The 14,931-nt window shown below is 41.5% G+C and overlaps 1 non-coding gene across 1 annotated transcript; it reads right to left on the bottom strand.

Moving 5' to 3' along the window:
- Nucleotides 1-4,142: 4,142 nt before the first annotated feature.
- Nucleotides 4,143-4,306, bottom strand: LOC132495555 (U1 spliceosomal RNA). The gene has a single exon (XR_009533285.1). It is a non-coding gene; the product is annotated as a U1 spliceosomal RNA (small nuclear RNA).
- Nucleotides 4,307-14,931: the final 10,625 nt, after the last annotated feature.

The raw sequence follows: 14,931 nt of genomic DNA, 5'->3' as shown, positions 1-14,931 counted from the left end.
CTCTTCTGGATTTAATTGTCTAGGAAAGCTACAACCAAGCTGTCTATGTCTATTTTGGACAAAGATAGCATTCCATTTTCAGTTAGCTTTTTTTATTCATTAGAGTTCAACCTGGATCCTACAGATGGTAGGAGATTTCTGGCACAACATCACCCCATAAGTAGTTGAAATTTGTGAGGAAAAGGATCTGATGGCCTCAGTATTATTTAAAATAGGAACTCCTGAATCTGTCATCCCATATCTTAAGCATAGGTAATTTTTGGCTCTCACATCTAGGCCAACAACTAAAATACAATGGCACTTTATATAACAAGTTCTTAAATCTTTGCTCATATTAAAAAGAAATTTAAGAAATTGAAAAACCCCTCTTTCCTTGAAAAGATACATGGAAAGGGAAGAAATAAACTTGGATTATGTTCTTCTTCTTCTTCTTCTTTTTTTTTTTTTGATATTAACCTGTTCTGAGAATCAGGTGAATGGGTGACAGACTACATACTCTGTCAATTATATAATGACTACTGTGAGCTCTTGGTTGACTGCAAAAGAGTCCATTCAAATCAGTTTAGGCACACAGGGAAGTTTTTTGGAAGAATACAAGTATATCGCAAGGAATCCAGGGCAGGATATCAGTACAGCCTCAGGAAGAACCAATGACCAAGAAGCTGGGAATTCAGAAGTGATGTTTATTTGTTTCCACTGTCTCAGAGAAGCTAAATGTTTCCTAGTTTCCCCTTCCCTCTGCACATGTGCTTCATCTGTCCCACTAGCAGTGTCTGCTTCAGAATACTAATGGCTGCCCAGCTAAGGACGACTTTCTGTCCAGATCCCAGCAAAGATTGAAAGCCCAATTCCAAATTTCCTCCAGGGGGGATTTCTTTTTTCTTTTTTATTTATTTTTTATTTTTTGCTTTACAACAAATTTAATCAGTTATACATATACATATGTTCCCATATCCCCTCCCTTTTGCGTCTCCCTCCCACCCTCCCTATCCCACCCCTCCAGGCGGTCACAAAGCACCGAGCTGATCTCCCTGTGCTATGCGGCTGCTTCCCACTAGCTATCTATTTTACGTTTGGTAGTGTATATATGTCCATGTCACTGTCTCGCTTTGTCACAGCTTACCCTTCCCCCTCCCCATATCCTCAAGTCCATTCTCTAGTAGGTCTGTGTCTGTATTCCTGTCTTACCCCTATGTTCTTCATGACATTTTTTTTTCTTAAATTCCGTATCTATGTGTCAGCACAGAGTATTTGTCTTTCTCTTTCTGACTTACTTCACTCAGTATGACAGACTCTAGGTCCATCCACCTCATTACGAATAGCTCAATTTCATTTCTTTTTATGGCTGAGTAATATTCCATTGTATATATGTGCCACATCTTCTTTACCCATTCATCCGATGATGGACACTTAGGTTGCTTCCATCTCCGGGCTATTGTAAATAGGGCTGCTATGAACATTTTGGTACATGTCTCTTTTTCAATTATGGTTTTCTCAGGGTATATGCCCAGTAGTGGGATTGCTGGGTCATATGGTAGTTCTATTTGTAGTTTTTTAAGGAACCTCCATACCGTTCTCCATAGTGGCTGTACCAATTCACATTCCCACCAGCAGTGCAAGAGTGTTCCTTTTTTTCCACACCCTCTCCAGCATTTATTGTTTGTAGATTTTTTGATGATGGCCATTCTGACTGGTGTGAGATGATATCTCATTGTAGTTTTGATTTGCATTTCTCTAATGAGTAAAGATGTTGAGCATCCTTTCATGTGTTTGTTGGCAGTCTGTATATCTTCTGTGGAGAAATGTCTATTTAGGTCTTCTGCCTATTTTTGGACTGGGTTGTTTGGTTTTTTGTTATTGAGCTGCATGAGCTGCTTATAAATTTTGGAGATTAATCCTTTGTCAGTTGCTTCATTTACAAATATTTTCTCCCATTCTGAGGGTTGTCTTTTGGTCTTGTTTATGGTTTCCTTTGCTGTGCAAAAGCTTTTAAGTTTCATTAGGTCCCATGTGTTTATTTTTGTCTTTATTTCCATTTCTCTAGGAGGTGGGTCAAAAAGGATCTTGCTGTGATTTATGTCATAGAGTGTTCTGCCTATGTTTTCCTCTAAGAGTTTGATAGTGTCTGGCCTTACATTTAGGTCTTTAATCCATTTTGAGCTTATTTTTGTGTATGGTGTTAGGGAGTGATCTAATCTCATACTTTTACATGTCCCTATCCAGTTTTCCCAGCACCACTTATTGAAGAGACTGTCCTTTCTCCACTGTACATTCCTGCCTCCTTTATCAAAGATAAGGTGACTATATGTCCGTGGGTTTATCTCTGGGCTTTCTATCCTGTTCCATTGATCTATCTTTCTGTTTTTGTGCCAGTACCATATTGTCTTGATTACTGTAGCTTTGTAGTATAGTCTGAAGTCAGGGAGCCTGATTCCTCCAGCTCCTTTTTTCGTTCTCAAGATTGCTTTGGCTATTCGGGGTCTTTTGTGTTTCCATACAAATTGCGAAATTTTTTGCTCTAGTTCTGTGAAAAATGCCAGGGGTAGTTTGATAGGGATTGCATTGAATCTGTAGATTGCTTTGGGTAGTAGAGTCATTTTCACAATGTTGATTCTTCCAATCCAAGAACATGGTACATCTCTCCATCTATTTGTATCATCTTTAATTTCTTTCATCAGTGTCTTATAATTTTCTGCATACAGGTCTTTGGTCTCCTTAGGTAGGTTTATTCCTAGATATTTTATTCTTTTTGTTGCAATGGTAAATGGGAGTGTTTCCTTGATTTCACTTCCAGATTTTTCATCATTAGTATATAGGAATGCCAGAGATTTCTGTGCATTAATTTTGTATCCGGCAACTTTACCAAATTCATTGATTAGCTCTAGTAGTTTTCTGGTAGCATCTTTAGGATTCTCTATGTATAGTATCATGTCATCTGCAAACAGTGACAGCCTTACTTCTTCTTTTCCGATTTGGATTCCTTTTATTTCCTTTTCTTCTCTGATTGCTGTGGCTAAAACTTCCAAAACTATGTTGACTAAGAGTGGTGAGAGTGGGCAACCTTGTCTTGTTCCTGATCTTAGTGGAAATGCTTTCAGTTTTTCACCATTGAGGACGATGCTGGCTGTGGGTTTGTCATATATGGCCTTTATTATGTTGAGGAAAATTCCCTCTATGCCTACTTTCTGCAGGGTTTTTATCATAAATGGGTGTCGAATTTTGTCGAAAGCTTTCTCTGCATCTATTGAGATGATCATATGGTTTTTCTCCTTCAATTTGTTAATATGGTGTATCACGTTGATTGATTTGCGTATATTGAAGAATCCTTGCATTCCTGGAATAAACCCCACTTGATCATGGTGTATGATCCTTTTAATATGCTGTTGGATTCTGTTTGCTAGTATTTTGTTGAGGATTTTTGCATCTATGTTCATCAGTGATATTGGCCTGTAGTTTTCTTTCTTTGTGACATCCTTGTCTGGTTTTGGTATCAAGGTGATGGTGGCCTCGTAGAATGAGTTTGGGAGTGTTCCTCCCTCTGCTATATTTTGGAAGAGTTTGAGAAGGATAGGTGTTAGCTCTTCTCTAAATGCTTGATAGAATTCACCTGTGAAGCCATCTGGTCCTGGGCTTTTGTTTGTTGGAAGATTTTTAATCACAGTTTCAATTTCAGTGCTTGTGATTGGTCTGTTCATATTTTCTATTTCTTCCTGATTCAGTCTTGGCAGGTTGCGCATTTCTACGAATTTGTCCATTTCTTCCAGGTTGTCCATTTTATTGGCATAGAGTTGCTTGTAGTAATCTCTCATGATCTTTTGTATTTCTGCAGTGTCAGTTGTTACTTCTCCTTTTTCATTTCTAATTCTATTGATTTGAGTCTTCTCCCTTTTTTTCTTGATGAGTCTGGCTAATGGTTTATCAATTTTGTTTATCTTCTCAAAGAACCAGCTTTTAGTTTTATTGATCTTAGCTATCATTTCCTTCATTTCTTTTTCATTTATTTCTGATCTGATTTTTATGATTTCTTTCCTTCTGCTAACTTTGAGATGTTTTTGTTCTTCTTTCTCTAATTGCTTTAGGTGCAAGGTTAGGTTGTTTATTCAAGATGTTTCCTGTTTCTTTTCTTTTTTTTTTTTTTAAATCAGGGGAGAGCGCGAACGCAGTCCCCCACTACCACAAATTATGCAGTCGAGTTTCCCACATTTGGGGAAATCGCAGGGGTCAGCACATCCGGAGTGCAATGGATAAGCCTCGCCCTGGGAAAACCACCTTCGTGATCATGGTATCTCCCCTGCCAGGTAAGTGAGATGTTTCCTGTTTCTTAAGGTGGGATTGTATTGCTATAAACTTCCCTCTTAGAACTGCTTTTGCTGCATCCCATAGGTTTTGGGTCGTCGTGTCTCCATTGTCATTTGTTTCTAGGTATTTTTTAATTTCCCCTTTGATTTCTTCAGTGATCACTTTGTTATTAAGTAGTGTATTGTTTAGCCTCCATGTGTTTGTATGTTTTACAGCTCTTTTCCTGTAATTGATATCTAGTCTCATAGCATTGTGGTCGGAAAAGATACTTGATACAATTTCAATTTTCTTAAATTTACCAAGGCTTGATTTGTGACCCAAGATATGATCTATCCTGGAGAATGTTCCATGAGCACTTGAGAAAAATGTGTATTATGTTGTTTTTGGATGGAATGTCCTATAAATATCAATTAAGTCCATCTTGCTTAATGTATCATTTAAAGCTTGTGTTTCCTTATTTATTTTCATTTTGGATGATCTGTCCATTGGTGAAAGTGGGGTGTTAAAGTCCCCTACTATGATTGTGTTACTGTTGATTTCTCCTTTTATGGCTGTTAGGATTTGCCTTATGTATTGAGGTGCTCCTATGTTGGGTGCATAAATATTTACAATTGTTATATCTTCTTCTTGGATCGATCCCTTGATCATTATGTAGTGTCCTTCTTTGTCTCTTCTAGTAGTCTTTATTTTAAAGTCTATTTTGTCTGATATGAGAATTGCTACTCCAGCTTTCTTTTGGTTTCCATTTGCATGGAATATCTTTTTCCATCCCCTTACTTTCAGTCTGTATGTGTCTCTAGGTCTGAAGTGGGTCTCTTGTAGACAGCATATATATGGGTCTTGTTTTTCTATCCATTCAGCCAATCTGTGTCTTTTGGTGGGAACATTTAGTCCATTTACATTTAAGGTAATTATCGATATGTATGTTCCTATTCCCATTTCCTTAATTGTTTTGGGTTCGTTATTGTAGGTCTTTTCCTTCTGTTGTGTTTCTTGCCTAGAGAAGTTCCTTTAGCATTTGTTGTAAAGTTGGCTTTGTTGTGCTGAACTCTCTCAGCTTTTGCTTGTCTGTAAACGTTTTAATTTCTCCATCAAATCTGAATGAGATCCTTGCTGGGTAGAGTAATCTTGGTTGCAGGTTTTTCTCCTTCATCACTTTAATTATGTCCTGCCACTCCCTTCTGGCTTGTAGAGTTTCTGCTGAGAGATCAGCTGTTATCCTGATGGGGATTCCCTTGTGTGTTATTTGTTGTTTTTGCCTTGCTGCTTTTAATATGATTTCTTTCTTTGTGTTTAATTTTTGACAGTTTGATTAATATGTGTCTTGGCGTATTTCTCCTTGGATTTATTCTGTATGGGACTCTCTGTGCCTCCTGGACTTGATTAACTATTTCCTTTCCCATATTAGGGAAGTTTTCAACTATAATCTCTTCAAATATTTTCTCAGTCCCTTTCTTTTTCTCTTCTTCTTCTGGAACCCCTATAATTCGAATGTTGGTGCGTTTAATGTTGTCCCAGAGGTCTCTGAGACTGTCCTCTGTTCTTTTCATTCTTTTTTCTTTATTTTGCTCTGCAGCAGTTATTTCCACTATTTTATCTTCCACCTCACTTATCCGTTCTTCTGCCTCAGTTATTCTGCTATTGATCCCATCTAGAGTATTTTTTATTTCATTTATTGTGTTTTTAATCGATGCTTGATTCATCTTTAGTTCTTCTAGGTCCTTGTTAACTGTTTCTTGCATTTTGTCTATTCTATTTCCAAGATTTTGGATCTTGGAAATAGAATCTTGGATCATCTTTACCATCATTATTCTGAATTCTTTTTCAGGTAGACTGCCTATTACCTCTTCATTTGTTAGGTCTGGTGGGTTTTTATCTTGCTCCTTCTCCTGCTGTGTGTTTTTCTGTCTTCTCATTTTGCTTATGTTACTGTGTTTGGGGTCTCCTTTTTGCAGGCTGCAGGTTCGTAGTTCCCGTTGTTTTTGGTGTCTGTCCCCAGTGGCTAAGGTTGGTTTAGTGGGTTGTGTAGGCTTCCTGGTGGAGGGGACTAGTGCCTGTGTTCTGGTGGATGAGGCTGGATCTTGTCTTTCTGGTGGGCAGGTCCACGTCTGGTGGTGTGTTTTGGGGTGTCTGCGGACTTTTTATGATTTTAGGCCACCTCTCTGCTAATGGGTGGCGTTGTGTTCCTGTCTTGCTAGTTGTTTGGCATAGGGTGACCAGCACTGTAGCTTGCTGGTCGTTAAGTGAAGCTGGGTGCTGCTGTTGAGATGGAGATCTCTGGAAGGTTTTCGCCGTTTGATATTATGTGGAGCTGGGAGGTCTCTTGTGGACCAGTGTCCTGAAGTTGGCTCTCCCACCTCAGAGGCACAGCACTGACTCCTGGCTCCTCAATTTGGGATGATTTGTTGTCTATTCATGTATTCCACAGATGCAGGGTACATGAAGTTGATTGTGGAGCTTTAATCCGCTGCTTCTGAGGCTGCTGGGAGAGGTTTCCCTTTCTCTTCTTTGTTCTCACAGCTCCTGGGTCTCAGCTTTGGATTTGGCCGCGCCTCTGCGTGTAGGTCGCCGGAGGGCGTCTGTTCTTCGCTCAGACAGGACAGGGTTAAAGGAGCAGCCTCTTCGGGGACTCTGGCTCACTCAGGCCGGGCGGCAGGGAGGGGCACGGAGTGCGGGGCGAGCCTGCAGCGGCAGAGGTCGGCGTGACGTTGCACCAGCCCGAGGCGCGCCGTGCGTTCTCCCAGGGAAGCCGCCCCTGGATCCCGGGACCCCGGCAGTGGCGGGCTGCACAGGCTCCCGGAAGGGCGGTGTGGACAGTGACCTGCGCTCGCACACAGGCTTCTTGGCGGCGGCAGCAGCAGCCCCAGCGTCCCACGCCCGTCACTGGGCTCCGCGCTTTCAGTCGTGACTCGCACCCGTCTGTGGAGCCCCTTTATGCAGCGCTCTTAATCCCCTCTCCTCGCGCACCAGGAAACCAAGAGGGAAGAAAAAGTCTCTTGCATCTTCGGCAGCTCCAAAGTTTTCCCGGACTCCCTGCCGGCTAGCTGTGGCACATTAGCCCTCCAGGGGGGATTTGATTGCTCCAGCTTAAGGCAGGAAGAGTCATGGGAGCAAAATTTCCCATAAGCTTTCCTTAAAAGAGGGTGTCAGGAAGAGTGAAAATAATAGGGAAAGGAAATGACTTTCATCCCTAGCATATGGCAGATCTCAAGTCAAGGCAAGGGAATCAACAACATCAGGAGCATCTGAGGCTTGTTGGTAGTGACTGAGGTTGGAGCACTGACGCTTGCTCCCAAAGTCCAGTCTTTTCCTGCTACTCTTCACGCTCAGAGGGAGGCTTTATCTGGAGAAGACATCCATAGCCCAGCAGCTACCAGTTAGCATGAGGGAGCGAATCTACTCTCTTGCCTGTATCTCTTTCCAGATGGATACCAACACTTAAGATTTTATGTGACAACTGCATTCTGAACTCTTCATCAAGAAAATGTTAACCATAGAGTTGCAGTAAATAACACAGATTTTCACAATAAAAACTGTAGGACCATTTAACCATCTATTAATGTGTTTTAAAGTGTTTTTTTTTAAGACAGCTGGGAAAATGTAGATTAGCTTTGAAACTTTAAAACTATTCATTAGCACTGTTCTGGCTGCTAAATATGTAAGCTCATTTGAGTTAGCTTAAGAAAAATTAGAAATTTATTTAAAAAATATAGTGATGTTTAAGAATATGAGGATAAAAGGACAGCTCTAGTTGGGCAGAAACTAGGAAACTGACACTATCAGGTACCCACATAGTTCTGTTCCCACTGTCTTCTCTGCTTCTCTAAGTCTACTTCCTTATTATCCCTGCCACCTGGCTTTTACCTGTTCCTTAATACATGAAGTGGAATATGACTGCCAGCAATAGTGAGTTTACCCACTTAGGGGGTGATTTTTTTTTCTCCCCCCACTTTTTTTTTCTTTTTTTTGTGATATGCGGGCCTCCCACTGCTGTGGCCTCTCCCGTTGCGGAGCACAGGCTCCGGACATGCAGGCTCAGCGGCCATGGGTCACGGGCCCAGCCGCTCCGCGGCATCTGGGATCTTCCCGGACCGGGGCACGAACCCGTGTCCCCTGCATCGGCAGGCGGACTCCCAACCACTGCGCCACGAGGGAAGCCCCAGGGGGTGATTTTTTGAAATAAGAATTTGTGTGTGTGTTTCTGTTTTGTAGTTCTTTCTGCTCCTCCAGAGCCATCCACACTGACTGAAAGAGAATTAAGAATGTTCCAGCCAGTATGAAAAGATAAAGAAACAGTCAATGTTTGTTTTGTTTTTGTTTTTTGCTTTTTAACAAAATAAGCTCTTTTGTAAGAGTCTGTCAGCAACAATAGCACTGGAAGCAGCAACTTTGTTTTTTCTTCTTTTTTTTGGTAAGTCTTTACCTTTTAGAATAGTTTAAGATTCACAGTAAAATTGAGAGGAAGGTACAGATATTTCCTATATATTCTCTGCCTTCCCCCCCACCTTCCCAAGGAGTTTATTTGGGCAGACTAGGGCGGGGAGGCTCTGCATCTAAAAGAGGTGTTGACAGGCATAGAGAACAGACTTGTGGTTGCCAAAGGGGAGGGGAGGTGGGAGAAGGATGGACTGGGAGTTTGGGATTGGCAGATAAAACTATTATGTAGAATGGATAAACAACAAGGTCCTACTGTATAGCACAGGGAACTATATTCAATATCCTGTAATAACCCACAATGGAAAAGAAAAAAAAAAATAGGAGTTTGTTGAGTCTCTTGATAGTGAAGCATGGTTCCTTCTAGTGACTCAGGACCCAATGAGGCAGTGGGAACTTGACCTTGGAGTCATGGAACCACTTGACCACTGCTGGGCAGCATCAGAGATCTGGATCCAGTGGGCCTGGGCGCAGTGCCAGGTGCCACATCTTGGTAGCACTGGGTGATGGCACCCGCGGTGGTCAGGTCCCTGAACTCTCGGTATAGTGGTGGGTACCACTCTGGGAGTCATAGCACAGCCAGATACCAAAGTTCTTCACCCATAATGGTTATTTCTGGAATACCTGCCCACAGTAGACAAATTCCCCTGAAGACTTCATAGAAGTCTTGCATAAAAGCCAAAGTCTTCATGAAGACATGTATAGAAGCCAAAGCTTTTGATTTGAATGAGGTAGGTTTTGTTGAGAGAAGAAAAGATTGTGAGAAATGAAAGAAAGGCCTTGAAGGAAGCAGGGCATAGAATTTATATCCTAACAACAATACATTGGAAAGAGGCTGGAAGAAGACGCTGAATGTAACTACCCCCTACCCCCAGGGAGAAGGGAGGCAAGTCAGTGGATCCGGGGATGAGGGACCGGGACCCTGGGGGAGCCACATGGATGGAGGCAGAGTTTGCCTGGAGAAGATGTGACTACCTTACTCAGCAGGGCTGGGAGCCACATGGGGGAGCCCAGCCAGGCCTGCAGACCTTGGGTGACCACTGGAGCGAGACTACACTTGCCCTGGTCCTTGTGTAAGGGAGCCACAATTAGCTGGGCTCTGTGCTTTGCTACCTGGAGAGGTCCGTCCATGACAGCAGCTAGCACATCACATCACCTTGGCCCATCCAGCAGAAGGGGGCCTCCTGGACTTAAGAAGTTAAGGATCTCCAACTGATCTGCCCATGTGAACTATCAGCCATTTCAAGAGTGGGACATTCCTAACTTTTTCACCACAGAGGGTGGGCCCTGACCGCAAAGGGGGGTAGTGATTGTGGGAGCAAGATGCCACTCTCCCTTTACTTGGATACTACTGGGCAGTGGAGAACCTTACCTCATCATAAGATCACACACATTGCTGCTTTCTATCTCTAAGTTAATTCCAAATTCCCAGGGAAGGAATTCTGATTGGCATAGCCTGGGTCAGGTGTCCACTCCAGTCCAATCAACTGTGGAAAAGGGAGTGGAGATTCATCCACTTTAGGTGGGGTGGGGGGGGCGGGGAATATTTAAGGGGGATGTCATGAACTGGGCAGACACTCCAAAGTGCTTTCATATGAAACTCTTTACACAGTTATAACTCAGTATCAGCTCATTAGACAATATGTTAGCATTCAGACATATAAAATTTAATCTTTTATGAACTACTATATAATCTTGGACATTTAATACTTCTGTGCCCCAGTTTTTTTCACATAAACTCTAAAGATAATATTTTAAGGATCTGTAAGATTTCTTAAGACTCTTTAAGATTCTATGATTATCTTAACACATCTGTAAATGTCTGTAGACAGGCTGATCATTCAGAGCTAGGACTGAAAAATCAACTTTTGTGCTAAAATACCAATACTGTCTATACATACAAACATACTACACACCTTCTCCCCACCTGCACAGCACTTTACCACCCACCCACCCACACTGCCCACCCTCACCACCCCACATACGTTTGTAAGCCAGAGGTTGCTTGTTTCCATTCCTCAGAGTTAAAGTCCCTGTCATGAACCATGAGGACATTTTGTAGGTTTTATGGGCTGAGGTGGAGTGGGGAGAAGGTTGGAGAGGGCAGAATGAAGTCTCTCCTCCAAATCCCTTGGACTGATTTGGGGTCCTCTGTGTGGTGAGGTTTGGAGGCTGGAGCTGAGTGAGTTAGTCAAGAAGACTTTGTGAGACTTTGAGTACAGGCAGGGCTGCTTCAGGAGCTCAGATGACAAGTGTGGTTGGGAGCATGGCTGTGGCACCCCAAGGACTGGCAGCTGTGGGAGTAGACCCTGCACCCTGGACAAAGACTCTGGAGATCTCACAGGCTTGTGGCCACAGTGAGCCTTCTCCCAGCAGCCTTCTGAGGAGCAGATGTGATGAAGCTGGAGCTGAAGTAAAAAAAATAGAAGAAAGCAAGCCCAAGGTCCATGTCGGGCAGTACTAGTGTGGTTTGGGGACACATTTGGGACTCACTTTGCCTGAGAGCCAGCATCTACACTGACTCAAGTAGGGGCTAAAGACCTTTAAGATCCATAAAACCTTGTCTCCAGATGTTATGGGGTGAATCATGTTCCCCTAAAAATTCATATGTTGAAGTTTTAACCACTCCCCCCAACCCTACTACTTCAGAATGTAACCATATTTGGAGATAGGGTCTTGAAAGAGGTAATTAAATTGAAATAAGGTCTTATGGGTGGGCCTTAACCTAATATCACTGTTGTCCTTATATAGATAAGGAAATTTAGACAGAAGACACAGTGTACAAAGGAAAGACAATGTGAAGATTTAGGGAGAAGGTGCCTATCTACAAGGCAAGGAGAGAGGTCTGAAACAGGTCCCTCCCTCACAGCCCTCAGAAGGAACCAACCCTGCTGACACTTTGACCGCGGACTAATAACCTCTAGAATTGTGAGAAAATAAGTTTCTGTTTTTTAAGCCACTGAGTCTGTGGTACGTTGTTACGGCATCCCTGGAAAACTAAAACACCAGAACGTTGTTTTCCAAAGGAAATTTCTTGGCCTCTGAATTTTATGGATTTCCTAATATCACAGATTAAAAGATTTATTGACTTATAACTGTGGTTTTTTAGCAACAGGGAGAAGACATTGGTATTATCCATGTAAAGCTAAGCACATTGCTATAGAATAGAAGAAAAGGTACACCTTCAGCCCAGCTAGTGACTGATGGCCTGGTAAGTAGCAAAATGGCCACATTTTCAAGTGATTTTGCAACAATGTTCTTTGAAACAAACCAATTAGCTGTTTAATGATTGAACCCTACATGATTTCCCACAACAGAAATTATTTTAAATTCAGAGCTGGTTTAAAAGGTAACTAGCTTGTTGACCATCTTGGGACTCCAGTCTATAGGAATTCATGTGGACACACTGGAATTAATTGGGAATATCATGCTGGTTAATTAGGTAACTCCTTGAATAATAGGCTAAATGTAAGCTGTCTTGCTCCTTTGGTGTTCTTGAGTAGAAATACCAAACAACAATCTCTGGTGAGAATCTTGCAACACATAAATGCACACTGCACTGTGCAATTATAAGTTGGATATCAACCATGAGATTAGCTGACAGTCTCCTGAAGTCTCAGTCAGCTAAAATTATAACACTAACTACTGCAAGGCATGGTGCTCTTTACTGGGAACAAGTGATTTGTTTTATTGTCTAAATTTTGAACCCTTAATAGACTCCCAAGAAGTTTCCTATTCAAAAAACTGCAAAAGAAAACTGAAGAGAGAGGGACCCAAAACAAACAAAAAAGCACAGAAAAGTGGGATCTTTTGGCCAAATTTTTCCAGTCTTGATTTTCGGTTACAGGAGTAAATCCCTAAATGAATGTGTTTTTCTCTTTTTTCTGTAGACATTTCTCGTGCAGAATAAATTTCTTTTTCTGATTATGACATGGAAAAATCAAATAGAACAGTGTTGGATGTCTTCTGTGTCAGATGATTACTTTTAAGATTCTATAACTGAAAGCTGATTGAAATTGAAACAATGTGCTTTTCCAGGTGAAGCAAATTCCAATGGGTTCAGCAAAATAAAATTTGAATGATATTATTGTCAGGAATGATTTAAAAACTATGAAATGCGAAAATATTATGTTACATTCAGGTCATGTAATAAATCAGTTCTTTTTAATATAAAAAGACATATAACTTTTGTTAATAAAAATATCAGTTTATTTACACCCCTACTAAACACATGTGGAACAATATTTAAAGAATATTAGCTTGAATTTATATCTTTGTTGGACTCTGCTTATATTATCTTCCTATCTAGCTGGAAGAATTCTGTAATCAGGAAAGAGGTTTATTCTTTCTCTTTCTCTGCTCAAATTACCTGATACAAATATTTTTAGCTGTATCAACTTCCCTAAAATGAGCTATTTCCACCAAAATATGCTCAGCGAAAACTTAAGGGGAGACAAAGGAAAGGCCAACTGCTCTTATTCCTGATTGGTACCAACATTTTCCTCTTCACTTAGATTCAAAACTTGAATCATCTTTGAAAATTATCCTTCGTTATTCAGCCAGATACCAAGTCCTGTTGATTCTTCATTTGTATCTTCTCATACATACATCCATTTCTTTCTAGTCTGGTTGTCATCCGTTAGTTCAGTCCCTTATCATCTCATGCAGTCTCAACCTCTATTTTTTTCTATCCTCCAATTCATTCTGAATATTGTTTCCAGAATAATTCCCCTCAACACTACTTTTCTCATTCATTGCCCTGCTAAAGAAAAGCAAAACATAGCACTACAAAAAATTTCCATGATTCTCTATTGCTAATAGCATAAAATCCAAATTCCTTAGGCAAACATTTTTTGGGGGGCAGTCAGTACCATTAAGAGTTTTCTCCCTATCCAGGTATCAGTGCCCCTGGCTCACTAGAAAAAGCAAAGTATGTGCTTTGGCTCAGAGGACCCTTCTACCTGGCACTTGAAGCCTATCCTGTGCCCTATCACCAGACTTCCCATTGCCCTACCCCATTCTATTGATAGTGAGTTTGGATACCTGCTTGGCTTTCAACTGAGCTTCTTCCCAAAAGGTGCCTCTGGGATCTAGCTCCATATAGTGCAGCCAATGAGATCCTCTGACAAACTTGACTCAGCTGGGAAGCAAAACCCTGGCATTCACCAGCTGGGAAAGGGAGATCAGATAGCCTTTAATGCTCTCTTAAGTATGGCCTCCACATGTATTATTTGCCTTCTCTCTCTATGCAAATGATTTATTTCAGCAAAGAGTCCACCTATAGTTCTCTAAATTTCTACTCATCTGTACTAAGCCCCCAACAATGAGAGTCCAAAAGAAATTTTCCCTTATCAGAATCCCTATTACTCATCACCAGAGTGAGGCCACTCCTGTTGGTTTTTAGGATGTTCCCTGCTGACATGTGGATACAATCACCTGGAAGTCCAGTGTTACCATCTCTATGTTTCATTATGTTCTCTGTTTCTGGAGACAGTGGGTCTCCTTATCACTGCCATTAACCAGGTATGACAACTCCTAGTAACTCACTAGGGGGCAAAGTCCCCTCCAGCTCTGTTTCTGCCTGACCCCCTGGCCTGCCAGTCTGTACCTGATCAAACAGAGCCTCAGTCCAAGTCTGTGAAGTGTATTGTTGTTGTTTTCCATGGTTATGTCAGATCTCAGTGTAGTAGGTCAGTGTGAAAGAAACATTGATTGTGGCTCTATCCAAGGCATTCCCTTGTCCCATCCAAGCAAAGGCCCTTCCCAGCATGGGTTTTAAAGGGAAAATATCATTTGTAGGTGCATCCTTATGTCTTTTTCCCTTCATCTTCCCCTACTCCCCATTAAAGTCCCCATCCTCTCTCTGGAGAAATTCTTTCCAATGAGGAAGAGGAAGCTCTGTCCAGAGAAACTTTTTTAAATCTTGAAAACTTGACATCCTCAGACTTTGAGAAGGTGTTCTTTGTGGTACTAATTCTGATTCAGTCAGCTCTGGAGGGAAGGGAGATGATCCAGACCCCTAAATGAGAGTGAAAGTGGCTGTTGTAATCCCAGTTCAGTCTCCTGACCATGAGAACTGCAGTAGATTTTCCCACTGGTTAGCCAGCAAGTAATCACACCTCACCAATGCAAGCATTACTTTTTGTCTGAGACAACATAATCTAAACTCACACCGAAGAAAGTATATTTCTCCTGTTA

The sequence above is a fragment of the Mesoplodon densirostris genome, chromosome 8 (assembly GCF_025265405.1).
Source record: "Mesoplodon densirostris isolate mMesDen1 chromosome 8, mMesDen1 primary haplotype, whole genome shotgun sequence".
Lineage (NCBI taxonomy): Eukaryota > Metazoa > Chordata > Mammalia > Artiodactyla > Ziphiidae > Mesoplodon > Mesoplodon densirostris.
This window is presented reverse-complemented; position numbering and strand designations above follow the sequence as displayed.